Source organism: Cygnus olor, chromosome 2 (genome assembly GCF_009769625.2).
Source record: "Cygnus olor isolate bCygOlo1 chromosome 2, bCygOlo1.pri.v2, whole genome shotgun sequence".
In the NCBI taxonomy this organism is placed as follows: domain Eukaryota; kingdom Metazoa; phylum Chordata; class Aves; order Anseriformes; family Anatidae; genus Cygnus; species Cygnus olor.
Window position 1 is genome coordinate 31,618,001 of NC_049170.1, and position 16,464 is coordinate 31,634,464.

The window sequence follows — 16,464 nt, forward strand, 5'->3', positions numbered from 1 at the left end:
CCCTCCCCATGAGGTCATTCTGGCAGCTGAGAATGGCTGAACTAGAAGTGAGCTTAGACAATGTGGTCTCCTTCCAGTCAGCCATTCCATGTATCCAGCTGTACCACTGGGAGGTTCTGTAAGACATAGGGAATTCCTGCATGGTCAAGTCACAGGTGCCCTGACCGCCAATAAAGTTGGGTGGGAAAGAGGAGATGGGACAGTGATCTGAAATCAGAGCACGTAAAGCCTTAAGAAAAGTAACGTGTATGTAAAATTGCATGGACTAGAGATGCTATGTCAGTGGTCTGTTAGGAGCCACTCGTGCTTTTAACCTGTCTGAAAGGAAAATACGAAATAGAGTGCTTCTCTCTCTTTCTCTCTCTCTTTCTCTTTCTCTCTCTCTCTCTCTCTTCTCTCTCTCTCTCTCTCTCTCTTTCTCTCTCTCTTTCTCTCTCCCTTCTGTTGAAAAACACAAAGCTGTCAAACTTGGATTAGTTAAGTTTTCAGAGTCAAATGCAAGGCATTTATGGACTCCAGCAGGCCGGAGATTCAGTTCCTGTACTGCTGCAGCACACCGTGCAGCTGCTGGCGCTGCAGAGCAAACACGCGCCTGGAGCAGGGCCGGCTGGCACCAGCAGCCCACCGCGCTTTGCAGGTGTCACCAGGCGGAAACAACCTGGGGATAACTGGTAGCACCCGCCTGCTTGCTGGCATGGGTGGGGGGATGTAAACCAGCAGCACTGTAGGAATGTACGTGTCTCTGTATGCCTGGCCTTTGCTTGGTGTGAAGCTCTGCTGTTGCAGTGTCTGCTGCTTGGGTGGGTTGGCTAACAGTGCTGAGATCCAAGTTATTAATTCAATACAGAGTGCTGCTCCCTCCAATTCCTGTCAGTTTTAAATATCAAATATTTTACTAAAAGCATAAAAAACAAAATGAAGGCAGTGAATATCTGGCTCAGGTAAATGATGCCAATTTCCTGGAGAGTAGCAAATTGTCTAAGGCTATGCTCTTCAGTAAGCCCAATGATGTGGGTACAGTGTGCTTCTGCTACAGACCACAGGGGTGGGAGCCAGTAATGGGCTTTTTTTGTTTCCTCTCATCCTGATCGAGTGTCTGTGTGCATCAGTTCTCTCATCTGTAAACCAAAAATGATGATCATTAATGTTATTTCATTATAAGTTTATATGACGGAGGTAACTTTCACCTTTCTCATGTGATGATTAAAATAACCTGCAAACAGTTGGTATGCTCTACCATCTGTTCTAGCTACCTATACTTTCTATTTTAAATTCCAGAAAGGAAGGCCCAGAGAAGTCATCCAAAAGACCCAAATAACTTGCAGCTTTAGATGAGATTGATGTGGACACTCGAGTGTTGCAATGTTGTGCCTGTGTACATGAGAAGCTGTGCCCTATTTTAGGAGTTGTGACCTCCAGCATGGTCTCCTGTAAAATATTTCTCTTCTCTCCTATCATAGAAGAAAATTACAGTCTATTAGACTGAGTGTCCAACTAATGTCTCCACTGTTGTTTTATTAAAGCTGTACATTATACACGGGTTTCTTCTTAATATTGACCAATAAGATTGTAGCACCTGTATTTCCTTGCACACTTTCCGGTTGATGTGTGCAATATATCAGTGATGTGTGCAGGAGCAGTCCCACTTTCCACTCTTGCTGTTGTTGCTGAGTCCCCCAAATAAATATAACGTTCTTGTAAATAAATGATTAACCAAAGTAGAGTTATCTGAAGAGCCTAAGAATTGATGTGAGCAGCAGCAAGCTGCTTCTTGAACTAGGAGACCATCCTTCTGGCTATTGACACTGCTCTGCCTGTGAAACTTAAGCCTGAATGCACTGCAATAATAGGAATTTTCCAACTGTCTCTGCAAGGCAATCAGTTTGGTTTTGAAATAAAACCAGCCCATTTCTTCTGTTAAATACAGGAAATGGGAACGTAAATCTCCTAATGCCAGTAGCTACTACTTTTTAACTATTTCATTGCAGGCTGTAAGATTTTCTGGGAGTCTATGTGTATGTGCTTGGACTATTAGAGCCTGTGCTGTTGAAACGTGTTGTACTAAGTGCATTCTGAGGTTCACAGAAAAGGCAGTGGGACCGCTTGCCACATGTGCATGTGGTTAGCAGAGCTAGGGCCTAGATACAGACTTTCTAGTTTCTTCTGATTCTGGAAATGAGAAAAAATGATTTAATTTAACAAATCTTTTCCAGATATCTGACATGTGCCTTGGAAGACTAAAGATATTTAAAGATGTTCAGGTTAAAGGTTGAATGTTGTTCATTAAATGGAAGAAGTGTTAAATTCACTAAAGTGAGGGAAAATGAAACTGTTGCTCTCTGTTCACAGGTAATTTAAATTGAAAGAAGAAATATTCCAGAGGCACCATTTTACTGCATGATCACAAAGATTTCTTTCTGTTACTAATGTTGGAATGTCATTTTTACTAATGTAAAAAAACAGGGAGATGCAAGCTTCCAGCTTCTCTGTGCAACTCTCTTCAGTCTATCTTAATGCAATTTCTAGAAAACATTAGGTTAAAACAAAGCTTTGTTCTTGACTGCATGTAAATTCCTTTTTATAAAGGAACTTACACCTTGATGGTCTGTTTCAAGACTCTGAGTATAAAAAAAGTCTCAATTTTTAAAGGTCAGTCCTTGTCAAGCCAATCTCAAACTGAACACCTCTTGCATTTCCTGAGTGTATCAGCTGGTCTAATAAAATAATTCACCTTTCCTTACGAACTGGTATATATAAAATTTTGCTTGATAAAATGTTTTAAAATGGAAGATACATCATGTCAGGAGCTGAATTCTGAAAAACCACCTAGTCAGGTGCATGAATATTGCTGCACTGATTTTCTGTTTCATTGAATTCTGCCTGGTGAGTCTCGCCCAGGACAACCTGCAGAGCTGGTGAGCAGGAATCTGGAATAGCAGCAGCAGCCCTGGGTGTTGGCTCTCTGCTCTGTGGCACCATAGCAATTTGGGAGTGGCTTTGTTTAATTAATAATCAAAATACACCACTTGCTGCCTTTAGTTTTATTAGGGAAGAGGACAGAGAGCAGCTGTGGCTGGTCACAGTAATGAGATTTAAGCGTTACAGGAGATGAGAGAGACCCTTTTCTATTCATGAAAGATAATATTGTCTTCCTTTCTCTTTATATTTTATGAAGGATGGTATTTTGTTCTGAACATAGTGGACAAGGCATCCTAACGCAGCTCTCAGTTAGCAAATACGAGACATCTAAAAGTTAATGCTGAATTTATTGTGCTGGTTAAACAATAGCTTGCAGCTAAGTTATCCAGAGAATGTGACTGCAGTTTTTGCTAACAGGAATTGAATCGGATATAACAGTAAATGCAAATAAAAGCTCCACCCTGGATTTTTTATTTTTTATTTTTAGTTTTGTTATATCTTTCTCCATTTTTAAGATTGATATAGCATGAACTGGAGAATAATGCAGTGTTAAAGATTTTCATGACAGACCCAGAAGCATTTCTTTCCTCATTAGCTGCATGTGCCAATGTTGATATTTTGAAAAATAAATGCATATCTGGGAGCTGTAATAATAGCACTAGTTCTTTGTTTTAGTGAGGATGCCCCCCTCCCTACCAATGACTTGTTCATAGCATTTTCCTTAATTCATTCATCTTTCATTTCATTCAGCCTTTTGCTGAGGGACCAAATCTATGACTAAGGCAACTTTTTTGAATGGACTGACTGGAGATCCGGAGAGTTATTTGCTGTCAACAAATACTTTACAACTACCAGTAAAAAAAATCCTAACAAATTTTCCCACAAATACCAAATTTTCCACAAATAACAAATTTTCCTTACTTTACAGTGCAGAACTAGCTTGAAGCACAACAGCTTTACCATGGTATCAATAAGTGTTTTGGAAAATGTTAATATTTTTATGTCTGTTATTTCAATTCTTGATCAAAGTATAGGATTTTTTGCTGTTTCAGACTGTCATTTTGGAAAAAAATAATCCACTTGGGAATGAAAAGTAAGACTTTTTCAAAATTTCTCATGCAAAAGAAATGAAAATTGTTTAGAAAATGTTATTATTTTGGCTTCCCTTCCCACAATGAAATTGTGTTCCAGAGCATGGCCTCTAACTTGTGGATATCTGGTAAGATCTGTAAGTGTGAAGAATACTTTAAATGAAGGCACGAATCAGTCACAAAGTCAGTGCTTTACAAAGAAATTAACCAGGTAGGCAGTTTGATGGGAGATTAGTTGGATGAAATTGATTAAGTCATAAAATGACAGCACAAAATGTGGCACAACAGATGGAACGGTAAGTAGTGCTTCACAGAAGCACTTCTTCCACTCCTGGTAGAAAATAGGATAGCGGAATTTTGCCTGGAGTAAAACAGTGAGTTTAAGGGCTTCTTCAAGTGCAGTGAGGCTTTTGAAAATATGAGAGCAAAATTTTCAAATTTTGAAGTGGTTATTTATTTGAACTGGAACTCCAGAATAAAACATCATGGATATTTGAGAAATTTTGGACATAGGTCCACAGCCCAGCTTTGCATCCGAGTCTTACAGTTGCTGAAGGTACCTAGGACTGTGTCACCTGTGCCAGGGCTGCCAGAGCAGAGCGATGTACATGCACGCAGCGATGAAGGAATCAGTAGGTCACATAGCGACATGAATGTTTGAAAAAGCTCAGTCTTTGGAGTGGAAAATCTTAGCTTACATGATATGATACACTGAGATATTTTAATCCCTGAAGGAACAAAATCAGCCTACTCAGCACTGAGGTTATGTTGGGAGATAGCAGGGAGGATAGTACTGTCACTTTGACAGAGTGCATCTAGTTTATAATTACGGATGATCCATTAAGTACATAGCCAGGTGCCTCCATCCTACACTGTCCCTTCCTCTCAGTCACAGAAAAACTTATCACTTCATCTTGTGCAAGCTTTGCTATATTGCTGGACACCCCTTCAGGGTATGAGAAGAGTTTCACTTCTTCCAGACATGGTGTTAAGGTTAAACTAGCTGAGGTATGCCTGTGGGTCATGTGTAAGTGCTCAGCCTTGTCCTGGTTCCTGGCCAGTTTCTGGGAACTGGCTTTGAGCTGAGGCACCAGCCTAGAGTGAGCGTCCCACACCCCAAATGACGTGGGTGCATGACGATGCATGCATGTGTGATTACAGCTCTTGGTTTTAAGATAATGTGGCAAAGCAAGTTTTTTGTTACCTGCCTTAAATTTTTTTAATTCACTCCCTCATTTTTCATTTTTCATGGTTATAGAGATGTCAAGATTTAATAACCTTTGAAACACATAATGTGGACATCTAAGTCACGCACATGATGGAGTGTGTATGTGTTCAGGCATCCTGATACCGGACGTGCTGGCAGAAATGTCCTGGAACCACCTTCCTCATAATTCCTGCTTTTAGCTCACTTGCAAAGCTAATTGGATAGAGTTTCTCAGTGTAAGCTGTAGCTTGGCTTGTGTTCAGCTTGGTTTAATGACTAATCTCCTTCCAGTCTATATATGTTTAATCAGGAGGTGACCTAGGTCAGATAATATGTCTGCTGCAAATGTTGTTCTACTTGCAGCATGTTTCATTAAACGATAGCAAATCTGTTCAGAATTCCTGCTATGCAGATCCCTTTCAAATCACTTTTACTGAAGGAGAGAATACGTGTTAGACTGTGAATGGCTGCCTCCCTATTTCTTATTTCCTTCCTGTTTTAAAGAGCAGTTTCAGGGCTACAGTATACCCATGCTATATATATCTGTGAAGGTTTCTGTTTCTCAAGCTGATGCTAATTTAAGTTTCAAAGAACTTCCTTCTCTATTAAGCAATTATTTATAGAATGCTTAGACTTAAAATTTGGTCTAAATCTCATGCCTGTCCTAAATCTTCTTCACTTTCATCACTGTTATCTTTCTGGTTTCTAATCAATGTCAATCTCTATGTATCATTAAAATCTGCTCTACAAATTTCAAATTTATGTGTCTGTCTATCAAATCTACATTTTTTATCATTTATCGGTGTATGACTATACATATAAAGACTGCAGAAATGCAAGGGTGAACACAGTAGGCCTCTTCAGTTAATATTCAGAAATGGGAAACAAGCTTTCTTCATGGCCATTTCAAGCATTTGATATCCATTAAGATCATTTTTGCTGTTGCAAAATTGAGAAGTCTCATGGACTTTTCTGCTTGTTTTGTGCAGAGTGATGTCAATGCTACCCATCTGAGGTTCTTTTCATCATGGTCAAACAACAACATACAGCACTACAACAAACAGCGACGCCAGTAATCCTACCCTGGGAAAACAAACAAACAAACAAAAAACCACACGTGAATACCTGCTCTCCTATGGGTGAATCTACTCCAAACCAACAAGCCATGCCTGGGGAGGGGGACTGTCAAATTGGAGGAATCTGCCCATTGACATGTCATGTGCTGTCTCCAGTGGGTGTCAGGCCTCCCGTGGCAGCACCTGGTGGAAGGTCCATGGCACGGCTGGTGGTGCAAGGAGGTGGCTGCCTCTCCAGGGGCTCGGGGCTGAGCAGTGCCTCCTGCTGCTAAAGGGCCCCAGATATGAGAGAGTATACTCTGCTAAACTGCTGCTCTGAGGGAAATCTAAGGAGGTTTTTCAAACAATAGCCTGCTCAACAAAGACCATAAACATACCCATGTAGGGAAAAGCTGTCATTCTGACCCTGGCTATTTTTCTTTACTTTCTGCTTATTGCAAATGAATATGATGCCTTCCCCCCCCCCCCCCCCAATATTATGGGCTTGAAGGGAGCATAAGAAACAGAATATCCTGTCGAATAAAATGGCAGGGAACGGTTGCTGAATGCTTGATCGCTCTTATCATGTTGTTTACAGGCTCCTTTTGCATTGTAAAGACTCAGGAAGGAAGACCTTTGGTCCCTAAGCTGGTCATGTTAAGTTCATTGCTGAGGGTGAGGCCCTGCTGCGCGCTCAGTGAAATTATTGTGTGTGGAAGAGAATTAAGGGGCAGCCGCTCTTACACAGGCTGCTTTGTGTAAACTGGGCTGGGAGGAGAGATGTGTTCTGGAAATTAAACCCCTTCCTCTCTGCTTCAGCTGTGCTTCTGCAGAGGGAGTGGCATCACTGCAGGCTCACTGCTGCAGCTGGCTGCAGAGTTTCTTGCTGTGTTTGCCGAGCTGGGTGGACTCTCTGAGACAAGGGAAGGTGAACAGGAGCTCTGACTGATATACCTGTTTTGCATAAGATCCTTGAAAAAGGTGTGACAGCCAGTGACAGCCCTTTCTGTTTCTTTTCTCACTGGATGCAGCTCTGTGCTGGGGGAGGAAACAGAGTCAGGATGGTGATCCACATGCTTATGGTGTGAACTTCTATGAAGGAGTGACTGCATCAGTTAGCAAGGGAAGAACCCCTGATATCAGCTACCTGGACTTCTGTAAGGATTGTGACATGGTCCTACAAGACACCCTGATCTCTAAATTGGAGAGATATGGATTTGATAGGTGGACCATTCAGTGGATAAGGAATTGGTTTGAAAGTTGCACCCAGAGACTGGTGGTCAATGGGTCTATGTCCAGGTGGAGGTCGGTGACAAGTGATGTCTCTCAGGGGTCTGTCCTGGGACCAGTACTGTTTAATATCAATGACATAGTGGGATAGAGTGCACCCTCAGCAAGTTTGCAGATAACACCAAAGTGAGTGGTGTCAGTCAATGTAACAGAAAGAAGAGATGCCATCCTAAGGGATTCGGGCAGGCTGGAAAATGGGCCCATGTGAACCTAATGAGGTTCAACAAGTCCACATGCAAGGTGCTGCATCTGTGTCAGGGCAATCCCAGACAGGAGTACAGACTGGGTGAAGAACTTATTGGGAGCAGCTCTAAAGGGAAGGACTTGGGGGTTCTGGTGGACAAAAACTTCGACATGATCTGGCAGTGCGTGCTTGCAGCCCAGAAGGCCAGCTGCATCCTGGATTGCATCAACAGAGGAGTGGGCAGCAGGGAGAGGGAGGGGATTGTCCCCCTCTGCTCTGCCCATGTGAGGTCTCACTTGGAGTGCTGCATCCAGATGTCCCCAGCACAAGAAGGGTGTGGAGCTGTTAGAGCAGGTCCAGAGGAGAACCATAAAGATGATCAAGGGGCTGGAGCACCTCTACTATGAAGAAAGGCTGAGAGAGCTGGGGATGTTCAGTCTGGAGAAGAGAAGGCTCCAGGGTGACCTTACTGCAGCTTTTCAGTACTTAAGGAGGACTTATAAAAAGATGGAAAGCAACTTTATGCTCAGTCAATAATGACAGGACAAGGGGGATTGGTTTTAAAGTAAAAGAGGGGAGATTTATATTAGAGGTTATGAGGAAAATCTTCACTCAGAGGGTGGTGAGGCACTGGAACAGGTTGCCCAGAGAAGCTGTGGTTGCCCCATCCCTGGAGGTGTTCAAGGCCAGGTTGGATGAGGCCCTGAGCAACCTGGTCTAGCAGGCAGCATCCCTGCCTAGAGCAATGGGATTGGAACTAGATGATCTTTAAGGTCCCTTCCAACCCAAGTCGTTCTATGATTCATTCTATGATTCTATGATTTCTGCGGCATAGGAAAGGATGGTCTTATCTACTGCAAGCCTTGTAGGAACAATTACAACCACTCTTGACATGAATAACCTTGAGCAAGTGCTTAGCACAGTCTGCAGTGAATAGCTGCATTGTGAAGGGTTTTGGCTCGCTTGTGTTCCCACTGGTGTTTCAGAAAGAAAGCTCTCAAGGTAAACGAAGATAAATAGAATCAGTAATATAATAAACCAGAGAATGACAAAGAAATGTTGAGCAACAATCAAAACTTTGTAAAGGGACGAAAAGTTTACCCTCAATGATACATGCCCATTTCAGGCAAATACAGGCTGGGCAGAGAATAGATTGAAAGCACCCCAAGCAGAAGGACCTGGGGGTGTTGGTTGATGAGAAGCTTGGCATGAGCCAGCAAGGTGCGCTTGCAGCCCAGAAAGTCAACCCTATCCTGGGCTGCATCAAAAGCAGCATGGCCAGCAGGGCAAGGGAGAGTATTCTACCCCTCTGCCCTGCTCTTGTGAGACCCCACCTGGAGCACTGTGTTCAGCTCTGGGGCCCCCAGCACAAGAAGGATGTGGAAGTATTAGAACAAATCCAGAAGAGAGCTATAAAGATGATCAGAGGGCTGGAGCACCTCTCCTATGAAAACAGGCTGAGGGAGTTTGGGTTGTTCAGTCTGGAGAAGAGAAGGCCCCAGGGAGACCTTATAGTGGCCTTCCAGTACCTAAAGGGGGCTACAGAAAAGCTGGGGAGGGACTCTTTGTCAGGGAGTATAGGGATAGCACAAGGGGTAATGGCTTTAAACTAAGAGAGGGTAGCTTTAGATTAGCTGTTAGGAGGAAATTCTTCTCTCAGAGGGTGTGAAACACTGGCACCAGTTGCCCAGAGAAGCTGTGGCTGCCCCATGCCTGGAGTTGCGCAAGGCCAGGCTGGATGGGGCAATGGGCAACCTGGTCTGGTGGGAGGTGTCCTGCCCATGGCAGGGGGTTGGACTTAAATGATCTTTAAGATCCCTTCCAACCCAAACCATTCTATGATTCTGTGATTTCTGGGTTATTTCATTTGTGCTACTAACTTTTTATACAGATAAGATAAAGTGATCTCTTAGTGAGAAAAAACTTCTATCTTACCAAGAATCTTACCTAAAAAGTAATGGTTTCTTTTTATGGCTTTTTTTTTTTTTTTTTTTTTTTTTTTTTTTTATGATTGTGAAAATTCCTTTGGTTTATTAATAATAATAATTATCTGTCAGGGTGACAAAATGATACTGGAGTAACTTTTGAAAAAAATCATCTAGAGATGTATTTCATTATTTGCACACAAATATAGATAGAAACTGTCAGTCTTATTTTCTTTTGACTGATTCACTATCCAGATTAATCCAAATGGCCTTTCTTTGGCCATGCCCCTAGTTCCTTTTCATCTTGGTCCTGGAAGGTCAGGCATAGCCTGCATACATGAGGAAGCTGCATGCTAGTTATATGGGAGGGAGAAATGTGTGATCGCTGTTAATGGAGAGGACAAATCAAATCTGTATTGTAGCTTCTCCTTTGTTCCTCTACTGACTTCTGGAATCAGTCTGGCCTTTGACATTGCTTTCTTTCCTTTTTTTCCCTCTTAAATCAAGGAAGGATGCAAAGTTTATATAGTCAGACCAGGTAACAGTGAGCAGGAGAACTGAGAGGTAGTGTTTTTTTATGAAAACAAATGAAGAAATATACCACTCTTATGTTTGTTAATATCCAATATTTTGCATTATATTAACTAAACTAGTGGTTTAGTGACATGGGTTGCTAACAAATTTATCATGCTCATCTGTAGTCTCTCGCTTTCTTATCCAAAGAATGAGCTGAATTATAAAGGTGAATTTTAGGTCCATGTGGCAGATGTGGTTTTGTCAAAATGAAAAAGAAAAAAAAACAGCTGCAGAAAGAAAGAACTTTTTTCTTCTTTTCTTTTTTTTTTATTTTTCCAAATTTAGCTAATCTGTAGTGTGGTTAATCCTTTTGATTCTACATAGTGCTGTAATTTGTGTTGCAGACCAATGTAGTAGTGTGAAATACCTTAGGACTTCACATGGCTCCCCGAATCTCCTGTGGTGCAGTTTTCGGGCTAATCTTCCGAATTCTGTAAGCAGTGAAGCCGTTATTGCCATCTTATGCTGCTAGGCAATACAGTACAGTAGATGTATTCAATTAGTACCATTTCCTATCTCCTGGTTAGGCCTGCTTTCTTGTCATTTGCTGAAAAATACACTTGGCTACTTGATATGTTTCTTCTAGGATGTTGGCTTTTTTATTGGGTTCACTTATTTTTTTTACATGTCAGTGAAGAGATCTCACTAGCCAGACCAATATCCAGAATGACTTTATGTAATCTCAAATATCTCAGACATTTACAACAGATTCTTTAAATCTAGAGCTAAAATTAGGGTGAGAACATTCAGCTTAGCTAGTGACTTGCCCTTTGAGCAGAAGATTGAGATGATCTGTATTTTCCAGTAAGAGCCTTAATCAGATGGCAAACAATTTTTAGTTACCATTTATCTATATCAGTTTGCACTTAAAAGAAATCTGTACTTTAATTCAGCATCTACTCTTTCGTAATTATGTCTTCAACTGTGTAAGTTGGTATTTTTTACTGAACAAGCTAATATTTATCTGCTGTTCTATTCTGGTCGCACGAAGCCTAGCTTATACAGGAGATGACTTTGAAAAATTTCTGTAATCTTTGCACAGTAATCACCTCTGTAAGAATGTGGATAATTACAGAAAAGTTTTGTTCCACTGAGAGGTGTGTAAAGTAGTAATTAAAGCTAACATTTGCCAGGAGGATGTGGCCTTTCTATTTCAAGTTTTTTATAAGTAGAGATTATAACCACCCCCACAATTTAACTGCAGAAACACATTTAGAATGTGCTCAATGTTTAATGCATAGTAAATTTATATCCTTCTTATGGGCGGTAAAATAAGTAATTAAAAATGCTGACACCCATTACAAGAGAGACAATATGTTACAAGTATGTGCCTAAATTGCATTGTTGTGCCTGAAAAGTGTCTGAAAAGCACTTGATGTGTAGGTAAGTCCCTGAGGCACATGGAGTCTTAGGTCCTCATACGCTCATGTACGCTTACCTTCAGGTACATATGGACATCAGTGCATCTGTCCTAATTCAGACACTTTATGCTAATAATTACTCTGACTTAAGAGTAATACTGCTAACATAAGAGAAGAAAACTTGTAAGAAATCCTCAAGACCTGGACGGTAACTAGCTGTGCACTGAAAACTAAAACTCTTCTCTAGTCCATCACTGCTCTCTAAACAGAATGTAGCTCACTTTGTGATAGATTTAGTGCTGTCCCTTTACTCTTGTAGCCAGCTGTGATCTGTAGTGGATGTCCTGGCTTTGAACTTAAGCCTTTCCCTTGAATTTGAACAAAGCCAACTAGCATTTAACTACTTGATAAACTTCTGATAAACTTGTAATAATCAAGGAATTATTATGATTGTTTAATCATGTATCAAAATGAACCAAGAAATGCAATAATAATACATCAGCTACCATATTTTCCCATCGTCAAAGCACAGCCAGTATTGTTTACTACAAAAATTGCAGAGACCCAGAGCTTCAGAGGTGGACTCACCAGGGCTGAGCAGAAGTGCAGGATCACCTCCCTTGACTTGCTGGTAATGCTCTGCCTTATGTAGCACAGGAGGCTATTGGCTGCTTTTGCCACAAAGGCACGTTGCTGGTTCCTGCTCAAATTCTTGTCGACCAGGATCTCCAGTCCATTTTATGCAGAGTTGTTTTCCAGCCACTCAGCACCCAGCCTGCACTGGTGCATGCAATTATTACTTCCCAACTAGGGCAGGCACTGAGGCACTTCTCAGCACTGGGCTGCTAAAGAGGCAGCCCCTAGGTGCATTGCCCTTTGCTGAACCTCATGAGTTCCCTGCCTGCCCATTTCTCCAGACTGTTGAAGTCCCTCTGAAATACCCATCTGGTCTGTCAACTACTCCCTCCAATTTTGAATCATCTCCAGACTTGCTGAGGTACCTGTCCTATCATCCAGCTCACTAATGAAGGTGTCAAGAATATTGACCCCTGGGGTACACCACTAGTGAATGGCCTCCAGCTGGACTCTGTGCTGCTGATCACAACTTTTTGAGCCTGAAAGGTCAGCAAGTTTTCAGTCCACCTTGATGTTCACTGTACTGCACCGTACTTCATCAATTTGTGGGGATGTTATGGGAGAAAACTTTGCTAAAGTTGAGATAAACAATATTTAATGTTTTCCCCTCATCCACTGAGACTGTTTTTTTTTTTATACAGGGCTATCAGGTTAGTCAGACATGTTTTCCCCTTTTTAATCCATACTGATTTCTGCAAATCACCTTCTTGATTCTTATGTTTCAAAGGTTTTCCAGGATTTTTTATCCCATCAATTTCCTTGAGATTGAGCTAAGTCTTTACCGGCCCAAAGTTCTTCGGATTGTTTTTCTTGTCCTTCTTGAAGGCAGAAATGATATTTGCTGTCTTCCAGTCATGAGGAACCTCTCCTGGTTGCCATGACCTTGCACAGATAATCAAGAATAGCCTCATGATTATATTAGCCAGCGCCTTCAGCACTCATAGGAACAACCCATCATGTTCTCTGAATTTCTGAGAGCAAATCTAACCAGTAAAGCCAAGGTGAAGAGGGCACTGATTACCCTAGTCTTTTCTATGTTCTCCGTCATCAAGGATCCTGCCCCATTCAGCAAGCAGGGCACATTTTTTCTAGTCTTCATATTGTGGTTGGTACCCCTGTAAAACCTTCTTGTTGCCCTTCATATTCATTACCAGATTCAGCTTGAGGTGTGGTTTTTTTTTTTTTTTTTAATCCTACATGAAGGTACAGCATCTCTGTATTCCTCCAAGGTCTCCTGTCTCTGTTTTGACCTCTGTTATGCTTCCTTTTCATGTTTGAGTTTCATCTGGAACTTCCAGTTCATCCATGTACATCTTCTACTGTCTTTGCTTGACTTCCTGCCCTTCAGCTGACATGTTCTAGCATGGATTGAGGTGATCCTTACAAGTCACCAGCCCTCTTGGACCCCTCTTCCCTCCAGACCATGTACCATGGGACTCTTCCAGGCAAACCCTGAGCAGACCAAAGTCTCTGCTCCTGAAGGCCAGGGTCGTGATCTATTTGCTTTGTTTCCTTCTCACAGGATCCGGAATTCCACAATGTTAAGGTCACGGAGCCTATGAACATTCACATTCCTGACAGGTTCTTCCTTGTTTTTAAGTATGAGGTCCGCAGAGTGTCTCCCCTCATTGCTCCTTTGTAACCTGTGTCAGGAAGTTATCCTCACGCACTCCAGAAGCCTCCTGGGTTGCTTGTGCTCTGCTCTGTTTGTCCCTCAAGTAAATATCAAGGTGGTTCAAGCCTTCCACCACAAGGACCAGATCATAATGTGCCTTGTCAGCACTCATTTGCTGGTAGGCATACCCTTGGGTGGGCCCACTTCTCCCTGTTTTCTGGGTTTCATATCCCTCACTTGCCTACTTTATCCAACAAGAACATATGTTATTAATATAGTATTAGTATTCCAAATTACTTTTGGATACAGAGACCTCTAATGTGTTATTTGATAATATGTTGTAAAAAAACCTACAACTTTATTAGAGGATACTTTGTTGTGGTGGGACAGAGGGGACTATTAATTGTTGAAGCCTTTGGTGTCTAGATAGTTTCTGCTGAGAACATTAGCAGCAGTCTTCGCGAGCAACGATAATTTTTTTTTTTCCTCCCTGTAACATCATGCAAAGCAATCTGTATTTCTATAAATGAAATACCCTTAAAAGCATATTGTTTTATTCTAAGTTTCCATCACTGAGATTTGCCAAAACATTCGGAATTTAAGCATGCATTTGGATACCTTTTTTTTCTTCATACTGTTTTAAATTACTGTTCTTATGGAAGATTTACTTGTTTTTCAACTTTGCTGTTCAAAATAAGCTTATCAGCCTGACGCTTTTTGGCAACTTGCCTCTATGGTTACTTCGTATTTTGAACATTTCCATGATTTATTAGCAAATAGTCACAAATATAGTGAATCTACATGACTGAAATATACACACAAAGCAATGGCCAAAGTATTTTCTGGCATTGGCAATGCTTACTATTGTTAGCCTTGGAAACCACAGCTTCTTCATTAAATTAATTTTAACTTACGTAGAGAAATGGTAGCTACATTAAGACCTCTAGCTAAAACTGTGGAATTATATGTTACCACAATATTCCTGGAATTTACTCTTTCTCAATGACATTGTTACCTCTGGTTTGTTTATGGCTCAGTAGAGCATGTCATGAAATTATATAGCACAGGGAGAATTTTCTTTAGCTTTCTTGGTGAGTCATCCTTTCTCCACCGGAAGGACACGTATCCTTGATTTGTTTCAGTGCAGGAAGGAAAGGCTTTATGCTTTAAGGCATCTGCATTGGTTATAAAACTGTGGATGTGCTCTTCATTTATCTTAGCACAGTGCCTTTTTCCCCTTCATTTCAAGTATTCAAATGACCAACAGAACACATTTCACAGTCAGAAAAGAGCTATGCTAATTACTCTGTTCCTTTTTTTTTTTTCTTTTTTCTTTTTTTTTTCTCCCCATTCATACAAGCTAGTTAAATGCATCTTCACTTCTTTGCCCTGCTTCGTGGTTTTGTGTGATCTTAATCTGCTAATGTTTTAGTTACTTCTGTATAAAAACACGGATAACTAAACATCCTTAGACCCTGTGACTCTTTTCAGGGTAAATAACCAAAAGATCTATCAGTCTCTTGAATACTTCTCATTTATTATAGGCAACCTTCAGGCAGCATACCTGTCTGTGGATAACAGCATTGCCTAACACCTAAGCTGTCTGGTCCTTTGTACTCCAGAGATGCCCTATACCTGTACTTGAGGCTGTACAAGTTCAACTCACTCTATAGTCAACACATTTGGTCAGGAAAGGCAGCCTTCATGTATCTCTGAGAAGACCTGTAGTCCCACCTGATGGTGTTAATATAGTGGACACCACATAAGCACTTAAGATGGGCTCACATTTGCATGGTAGCCTTCTAGAATGATTTCATGAAAGAAAACTTATTCATTTAAAAATCTCTATTAGAAATTAACAAAAATGTTTCTTGGCTCTTATACACAAAAAAACCTCCAAAGCTTTCTTTCTCTTTAGAGGAGTGTTCCACCTCCTATATCTTTAGTTGAAGAAAGCAGAACAAACCATAATATGTTTTCAGTAGAGTGTGGTTTTCTATGGATTAATTGTTTGGTTAGTAAATAAGAAAGGGCATTCTTCCAAGGAAGAAAAGATTGAGTTTCCAGGCTTAGTGTAACAGCTGCACTGAATCTTTGAAGTCATTCAGGCCCTGTTGGAAGTTCATTATAGGATCTAGGCATTTTTGTCTTTTTCTCATTAAGACCAAGAGTATACAAATTAATGAGAACTAAAGCCACTTAGGCCATGAGGGAATATTTCTTTCTATTAGGGTGAGATTTTGCCTCAGGGAGTATGTACATGTGAAAATATTTGATAACAGTGAAGTATATTGTATGTGGAACTGTTTTCCAAGTTGTAGACGCTTGTTTTGTGGTTCTCTGATAGAAATGTTCAAGAAATGTGTAAAATCGCAGCCCCACCTGCTTATAGGCTTGAAACAACAAAGACAACAAAAACATCTTGTCAGATCAAGCCTCCTTTTCTTCTATCCTGTACAGTAACCTTAACTTAGCTTCTTTTCTAGTCAGTCACTGTCATCTTCCCTGTGTGTGGACATAAGCAGTGAAGACAGAAGTGTATATACCTATGAACTGAGTTCTCCCCAGCTGGCTGAGTACTAAATAGCAGAATGGTTTCCTGTGT

General features: G+C 41.1%; 1 long non-coding RNA gene across 1 annotated transcript in view; it reads left to right on the forward strand.

Moving 5' to 3' along the window:
* The window catches only part of LOC121066177, a 21,698-nt gene continuing 5,234 nt past the window's right edge, over positions 1–16,464 (forward strand). The window contains exon 1 of the long non-coding RNA XR_005817559.1: positions 1–155. This is a non-coding gene — a long non-coding RNA (uncharacterized LOC121066177). The remainder of the gene's footprint in view (positions 156–16,464) is intronic.